This window comes from Schistocerca gregaria, chromosome 1 (genome assembly GCF_023897955.1).
Source record: "Schistocerca gregaria isolate iqSchGreg1 chromosome 1, iqSchGreg1.2, whole genome shotgun sequence".
Classification (NCBI taxonomy): domain Eukaryota; kingdom Metazoa; phylum Arthropoda; class Insecta; order Orthoptera; family Acrididae; genus Schistocerca; species Schistocerca gregaria.
This window is the reverse complement of record NC_064920.1, coordinates 202,677,242-202,690,086: the sequence shown is the minus strand read 5'-3', so window position 1 is coordinate 202,690,086 and position 12,845 is coordinate 202,677,242. Positions and strand designations below refer to the sequence as shown.

At 42.9% G+C, this 12,845-nt stretch overlaps 1 protein-coding gene across 1 annotated transcript in view; it reads left to right on the top strand.

Annotated features, from left to right (window-relative positions):
• The window catches only part of LOC126336788 (putative phospholipase B-like lamina ancestor), a 125,737-nt gene that overhangs the window by 54,258 nt on the left and 58,634 nt on the right, over positions 1 to 12,845 (top strand). Inside the window, exon 2 of the mRNA XM_050000822.1 lies at positions 5,715 to 5,884. The gene's annotated coding sequence lies outside the window, so the exon portion shown is untranslated. The remainder of the gene's footprint in view (positions 1 to 5,714; positions 5,885 to 12,845) is intronic.

Sequence of the window (12,845 nt, the reverse complement as noted above, 5' to 3'; positions counted from 1 at the left end):
GGAGGCATGGCTTAGCCACAGCCTGGTGGATGTTTCCAGAATGAGATTTTCACTCTGCAGCGGCAGAAGTGAAGCTGTGAGGACCTGGCGTGAATCGTGCTTGGGTAGCTCAGATGGTGGAGCACTTGCCTGCGAAAGGCAGAGGTCCCGAGTTCGAGTCTCGGACCGGCACACAGTTTTAATCTGCCGGGAAGTATCACTTGAAAATGATTTGTGATGACAGATAAGAAAAGTAACGTTTATAGCTTCGTGAGGTAGATTTTGAACCCATCTGGTACCTAACTACGGAAATAATGGTCGCCGGCTAGCACACGCCAGCAAAATTCAAAAGTACAGCCAGTATTAAGATTATATAGAAGCGGAGCGGCAACGGTGTTATAGGAACGGAATTGTAAACAAAAGAGTGACGCGCGAGGTAAATGATTACTTAGCGGATGTAGTTAAGGGTTAAAGATACAATTGAAACATAACTCTAAACATCGCAAGGAAAGTTGTAATTGCACATGGAGGAAGAAAACCCCATTGTTTCGGGTGGCTGAACTACCCCTCGGGGCCCCCAGCCAACAGTACTGTGTGACTCTTTCTTTCCACAAGAAAAAGAATAATACCGTTTGGAGCGGCAAGGTGGGGGAGGAGCACGGACCGGTGCCTTCTGGCGGGGCCGCAGAGAGTTGTTGACAGAGGCCAGCGCGGAGTTCTCCGGTGACCTGGTTCTGGCAGCCCGTGCGAATGCCGACACGTCCGTCGCTACACACGGGCCAGCGCTACCGCCGTCTGCGTACCCTACTTCACTCCCAGGCCTCCTCACTTTCTCCGCCCTGACCTACCTCGCTCTACTCGCCTGCTAAGTGTCAGCTACTTTTACTTAGCGTTTCATTCCGACCGTGACCTCCCGCAGATGGGGACACTTCTTAGGCCTGCGTCTACGAGTATACTTCGCTTGCCACTGTTCAGCGCTCCTAGGGGATTGCAGAGGATCAAGGAGGTAAAAAGACGAGGGCTAGTAGAAATTCTTGGGTAACAGAAGAAATATTGAACTTAATCGATGAAAGGAGAAAATATAAAAATGCAGTAAATGAAGCAGGCAAAAAGGAATACAAACGCCTCAAAAATGAGATCGACAGGAAGTGCAAAATGGCTAAGCAGGGATGACTAGAGGACAAATGTAAGGATGTAGTGGCATATCTCACTAGGGGTAAGATAGATACTGCCTACAAGAAAATTAAAGAGACTTTTGGAAAAAAGAGAACCACTTGTATGAATATCAAGATCTCAGATGGAAACCCAGTTCTAAGCAAAGAAGGGAAACCAGAAAGATGGAAGGAGTATATAGAGGGTCTATACAAGGGCGATGTTCTTGAGGACAATATTGTAGAAATGGAAGAGGATGTAGATAAAGATGAAATGGGAGATATGATACTGCGTGAAGAGTTTGACAGAGCACTGAAAGGCCTGAGTCGAAACAAGGCCCTGGGAGCAGACAACATTCCATTAGAACTACTGACGGCCTTGGGAGAGCCAGTCCTGACAAAATTCTACCATCTGGTGAGCAAGATGTATGAGACAGGCGAAATACCCTCAAACTTCAAGAAGAAAATAATTATTCCAATCCCAAAGAAAGAAGGTGTTGGCAGACGTGAAAATTACCCAACTATCAGTATAATAAGTCACAGCTGCAAAATACTAACACGAATTATTTACAGACGAATGGAAAAACTGGTGGAAGCCGACCTCGGGGAAGGTCAGTTTGGATTCCGTAGAAATGTTGGAACACGTGAGGCAATACTGACCCTACGACTTATCTTAGAAGAAAGATTAACGAAAGGCAAACCTACGTTTCCAGCATTTGTAGTCTTAGAGAAAGCTTTTGACAATGTTAACTGGAATACTCTCTTTCAAATTCTGAAGGTGGCAGGGGTAAAATACAGGGAGCGAAAGGCTATTTACAATTTGTACAGAAACCAGATGGCAGTTATAAGAGTCGAGGGACATGAAAGGAAGCAGTGGTTGGGAAGGGAGTGAGACCAGGTTGTAGCCTATCCCCGATGTTATTCAGTCTGCATATTGAGAAGGCAGTAAAAGGAAACAAAATAAAAATTCGTAAAATGTGGTTATGCAAATCGGCTATGCAGAAATCACTTAACTTCGACAATACTGTTCCGCTGAAAATTTGGAAACGACAAAGAGCTACCGAAACTTGTATTGTCTGACAACTTTCTGAAAAATGCTTCACACTGTCGAAATTCTTTTTTATTTAGAGGCTCAATCACACTGTTAGTTCTCGATGGAATATGAATTACGTTAATAATATTTTCACTGTCCTTCTAAAGGCAGAGTTGTCATTTCCATACCAAGACTCCAACAAAAGGAATGATTATTTTCTGCAAATAGTAAGATGTTTCACATGTAACGTTGAAAATTATTTTCTCTAATTTTTTTCAGATTTTGCTACGTCGATTACAAGATTTTTGGAAGTGAACAGTCCTTTTAAAATTTTTGGTCCTAACGTGCCGTGATGTTCTGAAGACAGATATAAAACTGCGGAAACAGTAATCTACTGATACTTATCTCTGGCATTGTTGTGTACGAATGTTTACTAATTTCCAGAATTCTGAAAAGCGAAAATAGTTTAAGTGGACTGAACAGACATGTGGCATGTTATTTCATAGCCTAGTGGGATGATTTGATTATGAGCTTAGGCTCGAAACTGGTCATCAAGTAATAAAGAAAATTAATAATGCAACTTGGACGGTTCTTTGCAATTTATTGCATAATTTGGTATACAAGTATGTCATAGCATAAATCGACTGTACAAGTGACTTTGCCTTTTTTCGGTCAAAATGATAAAGTGAGATTTGCACACAGTTCTTACTCGAAACTTGTCTGATTGGCTTCATACACAGCATTTTACTACATAGTAAGAAGCTTCGTCTTCACGTCTACTACGAATTTCTCTATAGTGTTACTTTATTGCAGACATCTCCCCTCCATATCTACTTGAAGTACACTTCCCGTATAATTTCCTGAATATGTTTAAGCAGGTCGAAGAAGTCTGGAAATCAGTAATATACAACCCACTTTCAATTCAGAGGGCCCAGGCTTATAGATCTCTCTCGGTAAAACATTTCGAATAATCCTTATTTCACACTTTTGTGACTCTCATTTTGGCACATATTTCGTACTTCGTGTAAATCTTTCTTCCATTTACGTCATTCAAATTTTTATCACACGAAACGAAACTGGCTTTACTCATTGCTTAATTTTAAGTGGTTTCTCCCTTATTCGTTTAACCTTACCTTTGTAACTGAAAGCTGTTACTGTACATGTTTTCTTTGGACTTGGAAGGTACTCTGTTTTTGTTGTGGACTATATTAGCAATTGAGTAATCATCGTTCGTACCACAATTCAGGGAATCGTCTAAGTTATTTCCTGTTTCGTCTAACCTTTTCACAAGTCCTAACGAAATGTCGACGTGATTGGAATGAGTGTCCAAGAAATTAACTTATAAATAATATATACGTAGGTCTTCAGGAGAAGCAGGTGATTTCGATTGCATACCGCATTCTTCATATTTCGTCTTCACTAAGACAGATGCTATTAGCATGCATATACGAAGAAATCACAAAGAAATTAATTCAGTTTTATCTCCACGATTAACACTTAGCGATACCGCAAAGGAAAATGCTAGGTATTATGCGTATTATATGATTTGCAAATTCGAGCGCCAATACATGTGAACAACTGTGCCTGAGAAACTATCAGAAGAAACTGAAATTCGCCCTTTACAAATCAGGATCGCGTTGTGCCGTGTTATCTGTTTACTGATGAGCCGCGTTGCGCATGCGCCGTCTGCCACAGCCAAGCCAGGGATGCACACCTCTCCAGTCGCCTGGCGAGCCATGAATTTTGCAATTTTCAACATTAAAAAAAATCTTTGCTGTGTGTCTTAGCAGCTAAAATTTTGATATTGTGTTTCTTACAGTTTATTCTTCCCGTATTAGAAACTACAGGGCAAGTTTCCACATGTCGAACTGGACTGGGCTACACTACTTTTTCACCTCCACCCCTTTGAAAAAGAGTTGGCTCTTACCCCCACAGCGATTCTTTCAAGACAGTTACTGATGTGTGTATCAAGATAGGTTGAAATCAGTGCAGTGGTGTAGGATGAGATGTAGAACATCTGTACATACATAGATGCGTCTTTTTTCGGCATACTGCCATCAATAGATTCTATAAGACATACCTAAACGGGTCAACATGTTTCAGGTTATCTGCCACATAGTACCATATACTTAAAATTATGTAGTACAGTTTGCTGAAAAGCGTTACAACAGATGACGTGGAAAAATAAATTGCTTACCAGACAGTATTTTTTTTCGTTCTGAAAGCGTTTTGACCAAATTTGTGGCATTGTTTCTGAATGGGCACCGATAAATATGCTTTTGAACATCTTCACGGCCAAGGAATAGTAATAACGACAATAATAAAAATAAAACTTCCTGGCAGATTAAAACTGGGTGCCGGACCGAGACTCGAATTCAGGACCTTGCTTTTCGCGGGCAAGTGCTCTATCAATTGAGCTACACAAGCACAACTCACGCCTCTTCCTCACAGCTGTACTTCTGCCTGTATCTCGTCTCCTACCTTCCAAACTTTGCAGAAGCTCTCCTGCGAACCTTGCACAACTAGCACTCCTGAAAGAAAGGATATTGCGGAGACATGGCTTAGCCACAGCCTTGGGGATGTTTCCAGAATGAGATTTTCACTGTGCAGCGGAGTGTGCGCTGATATGAAACATCCTGGCAGATTAAAACTGTGTGCTCAGTTGGTAGAGCACTTGCCTGCAAAAGGCAAAGTTCCCGAGTTCGAGTCTCGGTCCGGCACACAGTTTTAATCTGCCAGGAAGTTTCAAATCAGCGCGCACTGCACTGCAGAGTGACAATCTCATTCTGGAAGTAATAAAACTAATAATAGTAAGAATAGTGTGGTTCGGTTTGGAAGCTAATTTGAAGAGAAAAATTTGCATTTCGTTAGTGTAACAGACATCAGCTGTCAGCGTACCACATTGTTGGTGAATTTAGCTGGCGTAATCACAATAGCACTAAGAAGTAATTCATAGTTTTTGTTAATACAGTGTTATTCATTTATTATGGGATCTACTAAAAACTATAACCGAATGATTGTACGAATGGAAGAATTGGAAGGTGTACTGAAATGCATGCAGGCTTAAAAAGTAGGCATGTGGAATAGTAATCAAGGGTCTGTTGTTTCTACGTCGCACCGGATACGGTACTACTTTTACATCTTTGCACAGTGTGTGTAGTGAAAAGATATCTGTTGAAATCGGGTATGTACACCACCAAGAAAAACACGGGTGCATTGAACCATAGTCCTTAAATTTGCTAGCCGAGTCAGAAATATTTGTATACAGCTCCGCCGCGATCGTGTACATAATATACTGTTGCCAGTGGTACATGACGTCAGAAAGAAACCGCGCCTCCCTCTGACAAATTTTGTTGGGGCATACGCTTAGTTCTAGCAACAGTCTGAAGGGGAAGTGTCAAAAATTGATAATATAAAAAATACGTTGTATTTCTTTTTATTTTTAGATGCAGCGCAGCAAGCGGGTGATATATAAGCGCCGCGCTTGTGCCGGCCATAAAGATGGGGCTGTTTGCCTAGCGGCGCTAACTGATTTATGCCTCTGGTTCCAGGTGCCTGCTGAGACTCCGCACGTAAACGTTTACCTGTTGGGAGCGCAGCTACTCAACCTGTTCGATGGGGTGAGGACACTATAGCGCCGTATATGAACCCAGCGTTCCTGGACGACACATCTTCTTGGGGCTTCCTCTCTTCTGGCCAAAATCTTCTTCCTCTTCTTCCGGTAAGTACCAAACGGCTTCACAGCGCAAAATGTGTTTGCTGTTCTCATCGCAGCGTGTGTGGTGCAGACTTCGTGATGGCGTAACGTGATCGTGTTAATTGTTTTGACCCGCCGCAAGAGGCTGGATTGGCACCGACAGAAGTGACTCGTTTGGTTTCAACTGGATACAGCTAGAGTGATTCTGCAGTTAAATGGCTATGCAGCCTCTTTTTTATGCTTTATTTATTCCAAGACGCAGTGTTGGTTTTCATTCATCTTCAGTTGGCGTTCTGCGTTAAATTGCGTGTCGACCATTCTTAAGTTTGTGCCAACAGAATTCCGAAAGCTACTGTTGCTCTGTGAAAAATAAAAGTTCCTTTAGCTCCCACTTTTGTCTAGGCGTGTACGAGGGCAGTTTGAAAATTGCGTGTAAAGTCGGAGAGATGGCACCACCGGCGCGTATCGAGGTCATGTTTAGTTAGTAGCATCTTTCGAAAGAACGCACATCATGTTTCAGCAATACTGGTATATTTCTATGTGTTTGGCATTCGTGTGAAGGAAGGAAGTCGTGTGATTGTCAAAAAATGGACGAAAAAGAATTATGTGTGGTGATAAACATTACTTTATGAAAGGCAAAACGCCTCAGGAGACTAAAGAGAAGCTTGATAAACATTACAGTGACTGTGCACCTTCGAGTAGAACAGTTTCTAAGTGGTTTCAAAATTTTCGGAGTGGTCATATGGGCACAAGTGATGCAGAACTTTCTGGACGCCCTGTGGTGGTTACGACTCCAGAAATCATTGATAAAATCCGTGATATGGTGATGGATGACAGAAGAGTTAAGGTGCATGAAACTGCTAGTGCTGTGGGTATCTCGAATGAACGGGTACATAATATTTTGCATAAACATTTGGACATGAGAGAGCTATCCGCAAGATGGGTTCCGCGATTGCTCACGCTTTACCAAAAACGGAATTGTATGAAGCGTCGCAAGGATGGTTTTTAACTGTTCAGGAAGAATCCGCAGGAATTTCAGCGTCGTTCCGTCACTGTTGATGAAACATGGATACATTACTATATTCCTGAGACCAAGGAACAATCTAAACAATGGGTTACCAAGGGAGAATCTGCACCAAAAAGGGCGAAGACCATTCCTTCGGCCGGAGAGGTTATGGCGACTGTCTTTCGGGATTCGCAAGGGATAATCCTCATCAACCATCTGGAAAAGGGTAACACTATTACAGGTACAAATTATACATCGTTATTGGGCCGTCTGAAAACCGAGCTGCAAGATCAACGCCGGCTATTGGGCTGCAAAAAAGTCCTTTTCCATCACGACAATGCACCAGCACACACCTCAGCAGTTGTGGTCGCAAAATTAATGGAAATAGGACTCCAACTCGTTTCACATCCCCCCTATTTTCCAGACTTTGCTCCCTTGGATTACTATTTGCTCCCCAATTTGAAGAAATGGCTGACTAGACAAATATTTTCAAACGAGAAAGTGATTGCAGCAACTAATAGCTATTTTGCAGACTTGGACAATTCCTATCATTCAGAACAGCGTTGGACGAAGTGTATAAGTCTAAGAGGTATACCCCAAACACGTAAATGGTTTTTATTAGAGCACGGACTTTTCAAACGCCCCTCGTAGCTACAGGGCTTGGAGAAAAATATTGACACTCCACGAGGAATGCGTGCTTGAAGGTAAACGCAGGTCCCAGTCAAGGATGCAGGTCGCGCTGTTATCTTTGACCACGCATGACACCTGTACAATGTCCTCAATACGTTACAAGTGTCAGAACAGTACTCTGTGAAGTTGTGAGTGCGTTATGTCGGAGCTAAGTGATTCTAACGTGGGAAAATTGTTTGTGCTCAAACGGTAGGTGCTTCCGTAACCATGGTAATCGAAGTGTTTGGTGTTTTAAGAAGTATCGTATCGAACACAGACAAAGCGAAAAAACGTCACGCGCTAAGTCACAACACGTACGAAAGCGTGTGTTGAGTGATCAGGATAGACGGTTGTTGAAAAGGATTTTGACAAAACATACGAGGACGACAGCTGGAAAATTTACTACAGAACTGTATGTCGCACTCGCGACCCCTGTCAGTATCAAAACAACACTAAGAGAGCTCAATAAGCAGCGAACTGGAGGGCGAGCAGGAATTCTAAAACGACTCGTCACTTATGCAAATTCGCATAACAAGAAAACATCATACCGAAGCCATAAAACTTGTACTGTGGAGCAATGTAAGAACATCATTTGGCCAGATCAGTCTTGTTTCACACAGTTTCAAACTTCTGGGAGAGTTTTAGTCCCAAGAGTGAAACATGGCGTGGGTCGGCGATGGACTGGGCCGCCATACAGACGCAGCCACAAAGGCGCATTATTGCCAAGGGTTGTGTTATCGTTTTGGCTGACATGATTTCTCCCACGGTACAATGTTCTTTCGCATAGGTGATGCTATGCACCAAGACGATAGGACGCTGCTCACCCAGTTCACATCGTCCAGGATTGGTTTTGTGAGCAAGAGGATCAAGCGTCGCATATCCCCTGGCCATGACAGTCAACACATTTCAGTATTATTGGAGCCTTTGTGATCTACTTTGGAGAGAAGGGTGCTCTATTTCTACCCATATCCATAATCGTTGTCCGCCCCATTACCTGAACGGCCAGCGCGTTGGAATGGCACGCAGGGGGGCCCAGGTTCGATTCCCGGCTGGGATAGGAGTTTTTCTCCACTGAGGACTGGGTGTTATGCTGTCCTCATCATCGTTTCAGCCCCACTGTGGACGCGCAAGTCGCCCAACGTCGCACTCCATAAGACTTGCACTTGGCTGCCGAACTTCCCACCTGGGAACTCCCGGCCACTGACGCCATACTATCATTCCCATTTTTTTTCATGATCGTTACCTGAACTTGCCTCTGTTTCGCAGGGTAAATATTACAAGATCCCCTTGAAAATCGCACAGGACCAGTATACATCCATTCCGAGACGACTGGAAGCTGTTTTGAACTCCGACATGTTGTGTTCTTGGCGTTTCCATATTTTCGTCCACCCCCTCTACGTCTGATCGTAGGTCGCTGGAGCAATGAAAGTTGACAAGTGACTGAAAAAAAAATAACCACGCCATTCCCGTTTTCAAGAAAGTCGTCTGACAGATTCACTGAATAATATCGCTGAAATCAGTATGTAGTAAAATTATGGAACTTATTCTATGCTCACCGATTATAAAATTTGGAGAACTAAAATTCGTGTATAGAAATTAACATGGTTTGTGAAAGCAGAGCTCTTGCGAAACGCAGCTAACTCTGCTCGTCCAACAAATCCAGAGGGCCATAGGCAATGGTGGCCTTGTTGATGCTAAAAGTCGATAGCGAAAACTTAGACTGGTGAAAGTATCCGATAGTACGCTACTGGCCATTAAAATTGCTACACCACGAAGACGACGTGCTACAGACGCGAAATTTAACCGACAGGAAGAAGATGCTGTGATATGCAAATGATTACCTTTTCAGAACATTCACACTAGGTTGGCGCAGGTGGCGAAGCCTACAACGTGCTGACATGAGGAAAGTTTCCAACCGATTTCTCATACACAAACAGCAGTTGACCGGAGTTGCCTGGTGAAACGTTGTTGTGATGCCTCGTGTAAGGAGGAGAAATGCGTACCATCACGTTTCCGACTTTGATAAAGGTCGGCTTGTAGCCTATCGCGATTGAGGTTTATCGTATCGCGACATTGCTGCTAGCGTTGGTCGAGATCTAATGACTGTTATGGAATCGGTGGGTTCAGGAAGGTAATACGGAACGCCGTGCTGGATTCCAACGGCCTCGTATCACTAGCAGTCGAGATGACAGGCATCTTATCCGCATGGCTGTAACGGATTGTGCAGCCACGTCTCAATCCCTGAGTCAAGAGATGGGAACATTTGCAAGACAACAACCGTCTTCACGAACAGTCCGACATGGATTATCATCTCGGAGACCATGGCTGCGGTTACCCTAGACGCTGCATCACAGACAGGAGCGCCTGCGATGGTGCACTCAACGACGAACCTGGGTGCACGAATGGCAAAACGTCATTTTTTTGGATGAATCCAGTTTCTGTTTTCAGCATCATGATGGTCGCATCCGTGTTTGGCTGCATCGCGGTGAACGCACACTGGAAGCGTGTATCCGTCATCGCCATACTGGCGTATCACCCGGCGTGATGGTATGGGGTGCCATTGGTTACACGTCTCGGTCACCTCTTGTTCGCATTGACGACACTTTGAACAGTGGACGTTACATTTCAGATGTGTTACGACCCGTGGCTCTACCTTTCATCCTATCCCTGCGGAACCATACATTTCAGCAGGATAATGCACGATCTCATGTTGCAGGTCCTGTACGGGCCTTTCTGGATACAGGAAATGTGCGACTGCTGCCCCGGCCAGCACATTCTCCAAATCTCTCACCAATTCAAAACGTCTGGTCAATGGTGGCCGAGCAACTGGCTATCAAGGCTGTTATTACGGCCAGAGGTGGTTGTTCTGGGTACTGATTTGTCAGGATCTATGCACCCAAATTGCGTGACAATGTAATCATATGTCAGTTCTAGTATAATTTATTTGTCCAATGAATACCCGTTTATCATCTGCATTTCTTCTTGGTGTAGCAATTTTAATGGCCAGTATATAAACAAAAATTTTCCATTAAACATGATCCACAAACGAGCGGTTTGCGATATAATTACCATTGTTTGGTTTCACTGACTGCAGTATGAAATATTGTCCAACGTAGTACAAATGTATTTAAAATGTAAAGTTTTCAATTAAGTCCCCATCTATTTGGCTGATAGCGCACACTCGTGGCCTACCTTATCATTTGCCACATTGGGGAATGTGCTTCATACATGATGGGCACTGCCCCATGTTGCTGGTGATGTTAAATGCCGCTCAAAGCGCCGATATGGTCCGAGATGTCTAGGTCAGGTAGTGTCTGTACCTTGTCTTCTAAGACCATATGACCTCTTCTTCTGTCTGGTGTCACATTAAAAGTGAAACGTACAGCCACTGCCGGATTAAGCCAATGCGGGGCCCGTAGCAGTTGTTAAGATAATGTCCATGGTTTGCTGTAGGACTCGAAGTTCGAGATATAAAATAAAACACACTTTTCTTAAGTTTCAAAACGATATGTACATTTTCTTGGATAGTTATCGTCATACAAACATTTAAGACATAATTTCTTTTCGCAGAATGAAAAAATGTAAACACTACCTCACTGCAATAGTATTTTTTATGCAAATTCACTTCATTAAATTTGTGCTAAATAATAAAGTTGATACAGTGGTAGAAATGAGGCATTCGAGGAACAAAAAGTTAAGAAATGAATAGTATTTAAAATCAAATTAAGCGAATAAAAATAAAGACCACAATTATTTTGATAAGAATTTTTATAAAAATTACCGTTCTGTAAGTACTGAACATGCGACCTTTAGCTTACAAGTTTAGAGCCTTAGCTAACACGATACAGAGCCACTGGCTAAACTCATTGTTTTAACGGTTTAGTTTCTGACGAGAAATTATCTTTGGCACATTTTCATAAAGGGTCCACCACAGTAGATGGCTGCACGCTGTGGGACTTGGGACCCAATCCAAAAAATCGATCCCACCATTGGTGTCTCAGTGGCAAATAAACTGTGCGGAAGTAAATGACTTATAACGATAACATTTTACTATCAGATGAAACACAGTTAATTAATACATCGCACATAGAACTTACTTTTTTACCTTGGTAGCATATATAAACAAAACAAGTAAGCTTACTTTATTCTTCAGTGCTTCTCCTTTTTGTCCCTGCATATTTCGCAATCTCTAGTAAAATTTATATTTCACTCTCTTATTTCTACTGTTGTCAGTGCTTTCCACTAGTTCTCAGCGACCGGGAAAGAAACAAAGACACAAAACAAACGCAGGAACCACAAAAACAATAACATGTTACACAATAATAGTTCACCAATAAGAAAGCAACGTTCACTCTGGACTGCTGGTATCAAAAGTACTGTAAGAAAGGTAAGCGCACTGTAGGAAGAATGAACGACTGTAATAGCAGACTTACAAAAATAAATACGGTATCCATTAATTACTTTACTATCGGTAAATCCATAGGACCCTATACTAATTGATCGGGTTATTACGGGTAGCTCGGACAACATTGGGGAATTCCCTCGTAATTTGCGGTGTTGTCAACTTGACGACACATGATGTACGGTGTAGCCAACGCTCACTTTTAGAAGTAAGCTAAAATTGTTACCACTTGTCGTAGATTTGGATACCACTACCTTTCCATTGGACGGTAGGTAGAATAGTATTCATATCTAGCCAAGGGTACCCATACCGGGGGGCAATGAGGGCCAGTAGCATATCCAAACTGTTGCTACGTGGCGAATCCGACACTGTGTATTGTACAGCACTCTCGTTGATATGGCTGAAGAACTGGAACAATTCCTTTTTTCTTCTTTTTCCTGCGCCTTTGTCCATCATCGGCGCATGGTCGGCGTGGTTATTAACGGATTTGGCATGGTTAATTTAAAGGGTGGCCGGATGCCCATCTTGTCACCAAACTTCCTCCCTTCTCCTACCCCAAATATCTGTGACGAGTATTATTTGTGGGAAAGTGAGCGAAAGTTTTGTAGACGTTGTAACTCAGGCGGGAGACCGGTACCCATTTAGTCGGATGTTGGAAACCGCCTAAAAACCGCACCCAGGCTGGCTGGCTCATCGACTCTCGCTGTTAATCCTCCGGGTGGACTCTCCGTCCCAGAAGTGGCGTTTTAACAATTACGGCTTTCTGGAAGGGTTGCAGAACTAGAGCAATGTTGTTAAGATTTAAGGAACCATCCAGAAATGTTTGAAATAATATTCGTAACTCACTGTGGAGACGTGTACAGTGCTGTGTCACAATACAAGGACGACACCTACTTAAAAAGAAGAAA